Genomic DNA, 12,294 nt, shown 5'->3' on the forward strand with positions numbered 1-12,294 from the left:
TGTCTTCTATATATATATATATATATATGTATATGAATATGAAGGATTTTAAGCAAATTCTTGTTACTGAAGCATTATATGAAGGTTTGATATCCAAGCCTTCAACAAGATATTTCATACAATTTCAGTAACAAATGAAGGTCCCCAATGTTGCCCGAAAGAATTCTACACAATCCTGATTAAGAAAACAGGAAAGCAGAAAACCCACCAGGAGTAGTGAATGGATCCATCAAATCTCACACTTTGCTTTTGTTATTGCTTTAGTTTTTTTTTGTTTCCATGAAGGAAATGGCATGCAACACATTCAATCCCGGCTTGTGGGGTTCAAACCTTTAAGCTTGTGCTCGCATACTCCACAGTCCGAGTCGGTGGGAGTGGCGGTGTCGGCGCTGGATCACTGCCGATGCTTGCGTACTGTCGCGATGGCTTCCCTCGATCGAATCCTGAACACTCGTCATTCATTCCGCACCCACAAAAAGCGCATAATGCAGCAGCTTAACCTGGTTCGCATTGCTTGTACCCCTCTGCGGCATTGATGTGAAGCAAATTTCAAGCTGGTTTTCACCGAAGGATGCTCTTATAACGGCCTCGTCCATGTCAAACCAATTGGCAGTGACCGGCGTCTCGAGTTCCACCGCAATCGCGAAATCCATCTCTTTTAACGCAGGCTCATGCGCACCTCGTTTGCGACAACGCATAGCATGTGCTGCTGGCCATCGCGCACTATCACCAACAGCACCAGAAATGGGGCGTTGAAACCGAATACCATATTCTCAATCTCGGGTGCAGTTCAGTTGGCTCTCATTCCGCAGCTTTCTGCTTCGAAGACACGCCATATGGTTGAGATTCTGAGACCCGGCGGCGATTGATGGAAGATTTTGAGAGTGATGGAGGGAATGAAGGCAATGGTGGTGTCGGGGGGATTTGTGGGCGGTGCCACCAGGTCGCAGGTTTCCAGTTCCGCCACTTCGGGTTCGTGGTCCTCGTAGTCACTAATGCCGGCGCTCATTTCGTTTTCCGGGAGAGGTAAAAGACGGGTTGTTCGTTCCCCAACTGGCCAGGGAGCTTCGGTTGGTAACTGCAGATTCCAGGGGAGCTGTGTCGTAAGGCGGTGGACAGGTGAGGATGGAAACTGAAGCCATGAATGATGTTATCATCGATGCAGGTGTGGGCAGCCATGGCGCTGCACTTATAGCTGTTGAGAAGGTAGAGCTTTCGCAACGGTCTGCCGTTAATGCGTCCATCGCGGGTAGAGCGTTGTGGCCGTGCAACAGTATTGTCTGGCTTCCTCCCTTGTTCTCTCCTTCAGACCGATGTTGTTAATTTTTTGATACCTATTGCAAGTATTGTAGTACTTAGGATTTCAAAACCTTGATTGGAAAACTCTAATATGCTTCCTATTTAACCAATGCCTTTGATTGGGAGTCGCCCATGTCGTGATTTTATTATGGCCTTCAGCTTGTACTTTTTCTTGTCGCGTCGTCTAATGCTCGTGAAGTTTTCTTTGTGAGAATTTTGCAATATTAGCACAGTTTCGTTAACCACATACTTGTCAACATGGATGTTTGGGGAAAACCGATTTCACAAGGGTCCACGCTCTGTAGCTGAAGTGGATCCCAGCGTGGATAGATATCGTAGGAATCGGATACATTGGTGCAGAATTTAGTGATGTCTGTACAGTTCTTGAAAGCGACGTTAGTGCCCCTTTTTGTAAGTTAGCTATTCATTTATTTGGCACGGTTTTACATACGGACTTTTATTGTTCTTGTGTTAGCGACTAGCAACTGTGCCTACGGGTCATCAAAAAAAGTGCTTAACGTTGCGTCAATTCTCTTCTTTTCTGCCTCTAGTTTTTCCGGTGGCTCATAATTCATCTTTGTAAAAACGAGCAGGTGGCACTCATAGAGGCGATTGATGGCTTCATGCCCGAATTTGAGCCTCAAACCGGTTAGGCTTGCCCAGAGGAGCTTGATTAATTCTTACAAAATTGATTATCATTTCGGTGTTTAGCGACGAAGGTGTGGGATACTTTACATGAAAAGATAATCCTAGTTTCGAAAGGAACTGTTCTAGTTACAATTCGATTGATCTAACTGTTCAGGTGTTGTTCTGTTTTACTGCAGCATCTCAGTCTTATTCGATGCCTTATTTTGTTGCAGCTGCCGTTTTGTAGATCACGCCAGCTGCAGATGAAGAATCCAGCACAGATTGTATTAGTCGACACAAAGACTAAGAAGTTCAAGGAGATTCTCGAGGTAACTAATATTCCGGGTCATATTCAGCATTACAGGCATTGGATTTCATCGTTTTTAGTATCATATTTTGTAGTTTTTCTTTTTGTCTGAAATACGTGATCTTTTAAGTGTTTCTGGAATCTATCCTCACGGTGGACGCAGCACTGATTGCAACAGGACGCTACCCTTTTCAAGACCCAACACTTTATTGGAATAAGACACTACCATTTGCAAAGGTAAGATTGATTCCTGACATAAATCTTGTGCACGCTATTTCCGTGCGAGTGCATAATTTACCGATTTTCACTTCTCAACATCTGTGTTTTCACCAGTGATACTGATCTGGCAGGTGAAAGTAACCACACAGAGGGGTGTTGTACCCGTGGGTGAGCGTATGCAAGGGCTCGATGGTGAAGGAACAAAGTGAGCGGATTCTACGACGCCAAATACTTTGAAATAGTTTGAAAACCTCACAATGTCATGTTTCCAGCCGTTATGCGTGTGCATCAATCGAACATCGAATGATAAGCGTGGATTCAGAAGACTACTTCCGAAGGATTCCCAGTCTGTAATCATGGTTCTCTTGGGTAGTCATTTTTGATCGATTATAGGTATGAGTAGCTATGACATTTTAGCTGATCTTCTAGATGGACACCATTGATTCCGCCTTTCGACGTGGCTCAGACAATTCCCATCAAACACTTTCTGCCTCTGTTTGTTGTTGTGTCTGCTTTGTACTGTACAGGTGATGCCAATGGATACATAATGCTTGCCCTTGCACCCAGTGCTCAAAGCATTCCTGGTAAATTAATCAGTCCTAATCCGTCTGTGTTAAATCATTTGAAATGACTGGCAATTACATGTGTGCTTCGGATCTGAAATGCCCTGGTCACTTGCAACTGGTTTATCATGCTGATGCGTTAAGTTTGTGTGATCGTTTTGTTTCGATACTAGGTATCATTCAACATATAAGCGTGCATCTAAGTGACCAGTTTTGTTATTTTGAAGTGGGATGTTCTTACTGGTTTGATGATTGTGATCAAATGTTAAATAGCAGATTTCTGGGAGAGGCAATATTCTAAAACATAACAGGGTTCCAGCAGCTTGTTTCACTCTTTTGTAAATCAGCATGGTTGAACTCACTGGGGTGAGCTTCCAACAGCACTCGATGTTAAGGTTTCACTGCACCGAGTTTTTTTAGTACTGTTTTTCACCGTTACAGACTATAACTGGCAGAAGTGATAGTGCTTAACTTGTTCGTATTTCACGGCATCCTCAAGCAAGAGCACTAGCCGAAGAGGTGGTTTTCTAAACAAGCGATTTTATTAATACCAGATTTAAAGCAAATACTCAAGCACTTGCTGAGAACGAAGGTTGGCAAAACCATGGCTGCTCCAATAACTTGCAATTTTGATTTCTTTATATTCATGCAGCCTGTTGATTGGCAATGTTAAGTTTGGTTCTAGGTTGAGGGATTATTATTTTTTTCTCAATCACAGCCATATGATGTAATGGCCATCATATCGAGCAGTGCTTTAGTTCTTCGTGTTGATATACCCAAAAATTTCGGCATCTAAGCAATGGATATTCATTAGCAGAATGCAGCTTCAGCGGGCAAAAACTAGGCAGTTCAGGACGTTTTAAGTACGTAGACCCTTCTTTTATTCTTTCCTTCTTCTTTCTTGTGTTGGATGAGTTGTAGAATACGTAGTTATGTGTTGGATTTTTTTCAGCTGATTTATCGACCTGGAACTTGAGAGATCATAGGATTGCATATCCTTGGTCCTCATGCTGCTGATCTCATTCTCGAAGCTTCAAATGCAAGGCCATTAAGGTTGAGCTATTCCAGTCGGTCGAGGTTAATCTCATCACTCGGTCTGGTCCAATGCTAGCACGTGTTTTTAGTCGCTGTTTGGTCACGTTATGAGGAAACTTATGTGCTTTTGTTATGTAATGGATTGTTATAATCTGATGATCATGGGCTTGAGTTAGAGGAGGCCAAGGCAGCCAAACCAGCAGTGTATTGCTTTTAAAGTCTGGAAGAAGTCAGAATTTGATACAGTTGAGTAGCCTTTAATTAACTCACTAAGGTTTATATATTGGGGTGATTATATATTGGATTGTATAGTAGCAACTTCTGAGGGCTAGTTTACTAATTCGAGAATGTGAAAAATTCACATTTTCACATGTAGATCAAGTTTCATGAGTTTATTGTTTTATTTCCACATGGCAGAATCCTATTTTAGAAGGTTTGTGTGCTTACTTTCATATCTCTTTATTGGAGATACATTCTTCTAGAATCTTAAATAGATGATTTATATATATATATATATATATATGAGTTTTCACATTTAATAATTTTAAAAAAATAAAAAATAATCTTAAACAATATAAGGAAGAGAAATTAATTTTTTATGTAATTTTTAAAAAGCCCACTATAAACTTTGGATGAATGTTATTACTTATTGTATTGAAATAGATTAATTTTTTTTCAGAGTTAACTAAAACATTTAAAAGTGTTTCTAATGTTATAGATTTAATTTAGATAGAATGTTTATTTGGAAATAATTTTTTATTACAATTTTAAGTAATTAAAAGTTAATTTTAAAATATTAAAATAAAAATATTTTCTAAAATTAAGAAGTTATTAAACCCACGTCCTTCTTTGTCATTTCATTAACTCCTTAATTTTATTTCCATCATTCCTTGTTTCCAATACCTTCTCATATTCCTAAGTTTCTTGTTTTGGAATAACAAGAAAAAATAGGAAGGAAAGATGGAGAGAGATTGGAATATATATTTTAAGCTCTTTTATTATTGTCTTTGATTATTTAAAAAAACATTATTACATGATTATCTATTATATTTTTGAAACAGTGATATTTAATTTAAATGATGGCAAAATAAAAAATAAAAAAACATGGATTATTTAAAAATTAATATAAAATAAATATAAAGTGAATATGAGAGTAAAGTTCTAACTTTATTTACAAAAAATTCTTGAAATAAATTTTGATAATTTATATATTTTTAACTATTAAATATTATATTATAATAATCTCAAATAATAGAATTGAATAAAATTAATATAAATTATATTGTCAAATATAATTCTCACTTCTTTTTTTAACTTCTCCTTTCTAATTCCAAAACAAGGGATTAGAAGGGATGATGAAGGTTGGAAATAAGGAAACAAAGAAGTAGGAGAGTTGGAAATAAAGAATTAGAAGTCTTAGAAACAAGAGACAAGGAAAGAGGGTTTGAAACAAAGGACGGTAGAAAGAAGCAAAAAATAAGGGAGGAAAAAAAGGGGCTAGAAACAAGAGATGGAAGAAGAGAGCTAGAAATGAAGGATGGAGGAGGAGGGCTAAAAACAAGAGATGGGAGAAGGAAGTTAGAAATGAGAGGTGAAGAAAATGGATTATAAACAAGGGGTGGAGGAGAGAGGCTAAAAACAAGGGATGAAGGAAGGGAGTTAAAAATGAAGGATGGAGAAGGGAGGCTAGAAACGATGAGACAAGGGAAGAAGGCTAGAAATGAGGGATAAAAGAAGGAGGCTAGAAACGAGGGACAAGAGATGGAGGCTAAAAACAAAAGATGGAAAAAAAAGGTTGGAAATAAGGGATGGGAGAAGAAAGCTAGAAGTGAGGAACAATGGAGGGAGACTAGAAACAAAGAATGAAGAAGGGGAGTTGAAAACAAGAGACAGAAGAAAGAGACTAGAAATGAAGGATGGAAGAAGAAGGCTAAAAGTGAAGGATGGAAAAAGAAGGTTAGAAGCAAGGGACAGAGGAGGGAGATTAGAAACAAAGAACAAGGAAAGATGACTAAAAATAAAGGATAATAGATAAAAATTGGAAACGAGAGATAAGGAACTAAAAAATAAAGGAAAAAAAAATTGGTATTAAGGACATAAATTTTAGAAAACTAAAAAGTTCAATACACTCTTGTGTCACTCAAAAAGATTGAAGAATCACTTAAAGATAGTGTAATATTAAACTAGAATGGCTATTGCCAAAGATAAAAAGACTAGAAAGTCTTAGAAAAAGACTAAAGACTAGAAAGGCATTGATAAGAGTGAAGAAGGCTTCACTCTTGCTTCTATGTATACTATCTAACTAAGAGCTATATGACAATATTGTATAGGACCTCCAACATGTGTTGTCTTCATAAGACACATATCTTAACTTATAATACAAGTTTTCTATGTGTGTGCCACATAGTTAGCTTGTTCTACAAGCTATTATTATGTATGACACATTGTTAACTTGTTGGAAAAGTTTCTAACCTACCAATCAATTATAAAGACATATAAAGTCAAAATTATATCTATAAAGCTTCTAAAAAGCTTTTTAAAAAGATATTATGAAATAAAATCTAATATTACTTACTTTTGCCTAATTATATATATAATTATTGGAATAAATATGTATGTTCATGACATTACCTCTTCTTCTAAGAATAAGTTCTACAAGAAGTAGTCATCATCTTTCATGGATCTTATTATTCTTCATCTTTGTTTTGATGGATGTCACCAATAAAAAGCCTCAATCTTTTTTGCTTCATTTATAAGATATTTTTTTAGTTTCCATGTACATTCATTAATATCACATCCACACCAATGAACAAGATATTTCAACCTATTTCAATGCTGCCTTCAATCTAAGACTTCTTCAATCTCAAATTCTTAATTATTATCTACTTATATAGGAAGAGATGGTATTTATCTTCTTTCTAAGATATTCATTATCTTGTATGGCTTAAGAGAAAATACGTAGAATATGATGTCAAGGTAGAGTGAATTTGCCTTAAGAAAGTACTAGGCTTTTGGCTGTTACTAATTGCTTAACTAAGTCACAACTTAAAAAATCAAAGTTTATATATAAAATTATCCCAATAGGAGTAATTATATTAATACATAAGTCCTAAGTATCAAAGATTATCCAAAATGTCATAAAAATATTCTAAAACCTTATATATCCTTAAAGTAAAATCTTTTCAAACTTCAAGAATTCATATCTCATGATCAAACTGTCCAAATAAACCAAAATTTTACATGAAGTATTAATGTACATTCAAAAACTACCACAAAAAATTTCAACTATAAATTTGTTACGAATCTTGAAATATTACTAAAATCCAAACAATAGCTTCAAATCCTTGCTTACATACACTTGTATGTAATTTTCTTCATATTTCACAAATTAAATATTCAAGTATAATGAATTTTTGATATATAGCTTTTTAACCTAATAACACATACTTGTGGAAATTTTAAACTAAATTTTTTTTTAGAAATTCAAAATATGGTTCCAACCATTATGATTAATAAAATGACTCATTTATTACTTTTGAATTACATTTTCTATCTTCAATGCTCTATAATTCCTTTAAATTCAAAATACAAAAATTCTTTTGCAATAGACGTAGGTCATAAAATCACTCTTATAGCCTCACTTCTTGATTTTCAAAAGTTTTCATAAAACTCCTTGTATCCTTAAAAAAATAATAATACATCTTGAAAAGACAATATACCTTTAAATAGCTATAACTTCGTCACACCAATTCCAAATCCTTTAAAATTTATGCACAAATTATAGTCCAAACTTTAGACCTTACAATTTCTAATTTTGATTCTCAAATATTTCTTTTGAAGTTGCCAAAATCCTTGCTATGGTTGCAAGTAGCCTCCTGAGAGCCTATTGGGCATGGCCTTTGACTAGTAGAGACGAAGATGTCAACTTTTACCTTCATCTATCCATATCTTACTTTCAACCTTTCAAATAAGTTTCTTAGAGGTTTAGACTTTCAACTTTGAGTTCCAATCTTCTCTTTAAATTTTATACAAAATATCTAAATCCTATATAATTTAAACACTGTAATTAAAATAAATAAATCTTAAAATATTTTTTTTTTATATCAATTCTCTTTAAATTAATCTATTAATAACTTATAAATAAATTATATATTTTAGTTAATTTTTACATACAATAAAAAATTACAGCATAATAATCAAATGGATCTTCATAGACTGTTAGGGACATAGTCCTTAGAACCTTCTACAGACAAGTTTCTAGAACCTTCTAGAAGCAAGTCTCTAGAACCTTCTAGAAGCTTTCTAGTTGATGGAAATTGCTTGAGAAGCTTCTTAGTTGGTAGAAGATGTTAGGGACATAGTCCTTAGAATCTTTTAGAGACAAGTTTCTAGAACCTTTTAGAAGCAAGTCTCTGGAACCTTCTAGAAGCTTCCTAGTTGGTAGAAGTTGCTTGAAAAGCTTCCTAAATAGGAGTATATATTGGAATCGAGGCTGAAGAGTTCTTCAGTCTCGACAACACATCTCTTGGAGCTCTAGCTCACTTCTTTGGTGTTGTTCTTGTATTCATCTGATTAATCTAGTTCTTGCTAGTTCTTCTTGAACTTCTTGTTAGATCTCGAGTCTGTATTTCTATGTTCATGACAGTTTGTCGAGACTTCACTCACCTCAGATATCAGAGTTAGTTTCTTCCTCGTTAGAGTGTAGATTACCCCTCTGCTTGGAAGTGTACTAGCATTTTAGAGATTGCGGATTACCCTCCTCTAAATTGATACTTCTTTTGTTAAAATATTGGAGTCTTATTCTTCTTCGAGAGAGTGGATTACCCCTTTTTTTGAAGCTCTTAAGGCATTTTAGAGGTTGCAGAGTACCCTCCTCTAAACCAATATTGTCTTCTTGTAGAATCATTTCTGTCTTTCTCTTAGAATGGCCGGAGGCCAAGACATTAGTATGACAGAAAGTTCGAAGTCCTAGTTAGATGCTATTATGAATGCCCTTGCTATGTTATCACAAAGAACTGCAGAGATTGAAGGAGTCGTGGCAAGGCTTCATAATGATGGAGCATCTGGGATGACACAATCTAGGTTGCACCAGCCTCAAACTTCTGCAGTTGGAGAAGCAACTTTGCCTCAGGTTCGAGAAGCACCGCTGGTTCTACAACATAAGAAGCCCCGAGTTAGCATTCCGGACAAGTTTGATGGTACACGTTCTAAGTTTTGAGGATTCGTCAATCAAATCAGGTTGATAATAGTTTTACAGCCCAAACGCTATCCAATGGAGGAGTCACGTGTTAGGCTTGTTGGAACCTTACTTACAGGGCAAGCTCTATCATGGTTTGCTCCTTTGTTTGAGAAACGATCGTCCATACTAAACAACTTTGAAACCTTTTTGGAGGCGTTTGTAGAAGCATTTGATGAACACGACAAGGTTTGATGGACTACAACAAAGATCCGGTCACTACAACAAGGGATGCGCTCTATATCAGTCTACGCATCAGACTTCAGGCAATTAGCATGCGACATCAATTGGGATGAAGAAGCGTTGATGAGTCAATTCTATTGGGATTTAAGGGATGATGTAAAGGATTTGCTGTTAACTCTTCCTGATCCACAAATGCTCAACGAAGCTATTAGCCAAGCTGTGAAGTGCAATAATCTCCTATTCCAATGCCGCCAAGACCAATGTTCAGGACAACATACGGTTCGCCACACCTCAACTATGTCGGCAAGCAGCGTGAATTCACATTCAGAGGTAGAAGACATGTAAATTGATGCGATACGTGTCAAATCTCTTATTCTAGAAGAAAAAAAGCGACGTATGGAGGAAGGTCTATGCTTGTATTGCGATGAAGAAGGCCACAAAGTTAGAAACTGCCCCAAGAAGAAAAATCGACGTATTGTGAGGACTAGGGGCGCATTTATTCAAGAAAACGAGGATGCCCAGGCACAATAGGAACCGTGTGGCTGGACAGTGAAATATTGCAACAACAACCAGGTTCTTTTCTTTTCGCTCAACCTGCCCTTTGTTTTACAATCTCTTTGCTTATTGGCCCTCAAAAACTAAGAATCTTAGCATTATTAGATTCAGGAGCATCTGCTTGTTTCTTAGATGAAGAATTTACGAAGTATCATAAGATCCCTTTAGTACAAAAATCCAAACTTGTTCACGTTGAGGTTATAGATGGACGACATTTATTGTCTAGTAGTATCATCCATGAATTAGAACATATAGAAGTAACATTTAAGGGCCATAGTAGTCATATTATTTTCAATATTATTAGAACCCCATCAAATCCTATTATTCTTGGTCTTTCCTAGTTGAAAAAGCATAACCCATCCATAGATTGGAGGTTGCGAAAGATGATCTTTCCCACAAAACCACCCAAGAGCAAGCCTAGTAGAAAACCCCGAATAGAAAAATCCTTATTCATTGGAGCAAGAGCGTTTATAAGTTCGTCTAAAGAAGGCACACCGTTTGTCATTTATGCGGCTCCAACTATCGGGGAGAAGATCTCGACAACAAGTATACTTGAGCAATATAAGGATTTTAAAGACATGTTTCAAAAGAAGAATGCCGACATTCTACCAGAACATCGACCATATGATTGTGCCATAGACTTGCAGGAAGGAGCACAACCGCCTTTTGGCCCAATCTATAATCTATCGCAGACGGAATTGGTAGAATTGCGGAAGTACATTGACAAGAATCTAGCCAAGAACTTCATCCGTCATTCAAAATCATCAGCTGGAGCACCCATCTTATTTATAAAGAAGAAAGATGGCTCGTTGCGGATGTGCGTAGACTATCGAGGCCTCAACAAGGTAACAAAGAAGAATCATTATCCATTATCCTTGATTTCTCGTTTCTTAGAACAATTTGGACGTGCAAGGATCTTTACAAAAATTGATCTAAGGGGAGCTTACAACCTCATACGAATCAAGGAAGGAGATGAGTGGAAGATAGCGTTCCGTATAAGGTATGGCCATTTTGAGTATAATGTCATGCCCTTTGGTCTTACCAATGCTCCAGCAGTCTTTCAATATATGATGAATGACATTTTTTGAGAGCACCTTGATGATTTTGTTGTCATCTATTTGGATGATATTTTGATATTCTTCAAAAATGAAGAAGAGCATGAAAAGCATGTTCGTTTGGTCTTGGAGAAACTACACGAGCGAGGACTATATGCCAAGTTGGAGAAGTGTTTATTTCACCAAATAGAGATAAAATTTCTGGGATTTGTTACGACTATGGAAGGCTTGAAGATGGACCCCAAGAAGGTAGAAGCAATCGTGTCCTGGGAGGTTCCGAAGACGGTTAGAGACGTACAATGCTTTCTTGGTTTTACCAACTTCTATCGGATCTTCATCAAGAATTACTCTTAAGTTACTACTCCTCTCACTTGGTTGACATGCAAGGATAAGCTGAAATGAGGTGTTTCAAGACTTGAAGACCGCATTTACTACGGCTCCAATCTTGGTACATCCAGACTTTATAAAGGCCTTTTATTTAGAAACTGATGCTTTGGATTTTGCTTTGGGAGCTATACTTTCACAAATGGGAGAAGACAAGAAGCTCTATCTGGTTGCATTCTATTTTCGAAAGTTCTCTGCTGCTGAAATCAATTATGAGATCCACGATAAGGAACTTCTTGCTATAGTGGATTCTTTCCAAGAATGGCGTCACTTTTTTGAAGGAGCTGTACACCTAGTGACCATATACACAGATCACAAGAAGTTGGAGTATTTCATGTCGGCTCGAGTTCTAAATCGACGTCAAGCTTGGTGGAGTATGTTGCTATCTAGATTCAATTTTGTTATCACTTATTGACCTGGAAAGCAGCAAGGACTATCTGATGCCTTATCGAGGAGATCGTATCTTGTACCAAAGGTTGGAGAAGCAGTGTTTGATCTACAATGTATGACATTATTGAAACCAGAGCAATTTCAGCTTTGCGCTACTATTGTGCCAATTGATGCTGACTTCTTGAATCAAGTACATGCTGTGACCATTGAAGATTTAGTAGCCATTGATATTAAGCAACGTGCCAATGACGACAAGTTCAAGGTGGAGGGAGATCTTTTATACTTTGAGGAGCGGTTATATATCCCAAAAGGACCAACACGACTCCGAGTTCTTCAATCTCGCCATGATTTTCTAGCTGCGGGACATTTTGGATTCAACAAGACCTTGGAGCTTATTTCTCGAGATTTTTGGTGGCTCCAAATGTGGAAGGATGTGAAAGA

At 36.9% G+C, this 12,294-nt stretch overlaps 1 long non-coding RNA gene across 1 annotated transcript; it reads left to right on the top strand.

Moving 5' to 3' along the window:
• Positions 1-1,201: 1,201 nt before the first annotated feature.
• LOC149988305 (uncharacterized) lies at positions 1,202-3,080 on the top strand. The gene is made up of 5 exons (XR_016505251.1): positions 1,202-1,710; positions 1,893-1,947; positions 2,160-2,255; positions 2,412-2,470; positions 2,584-3,080. It is a non-coding gene; the product is annotated as an uncharacterized LOC149988305 (long non-coding RNA).
• Positions 3,081-12,294: the final 9,214 nt, after the last annotated feature.

Source organism: Physcomitrium patens, chromosome 10, assembly GCF_059467195.1.
Source record: "Physcomitrium patens ecotype Gransden chromosome 10, ASM5946719v1, whole genome shotgun sequence".
Lineage (NCBI taxonomy): Eukaryota > Viridiplantae > Streptophyta > Bryopsida > Funariales > Funariaceae > Physcomitrium > Physcomitrium patens.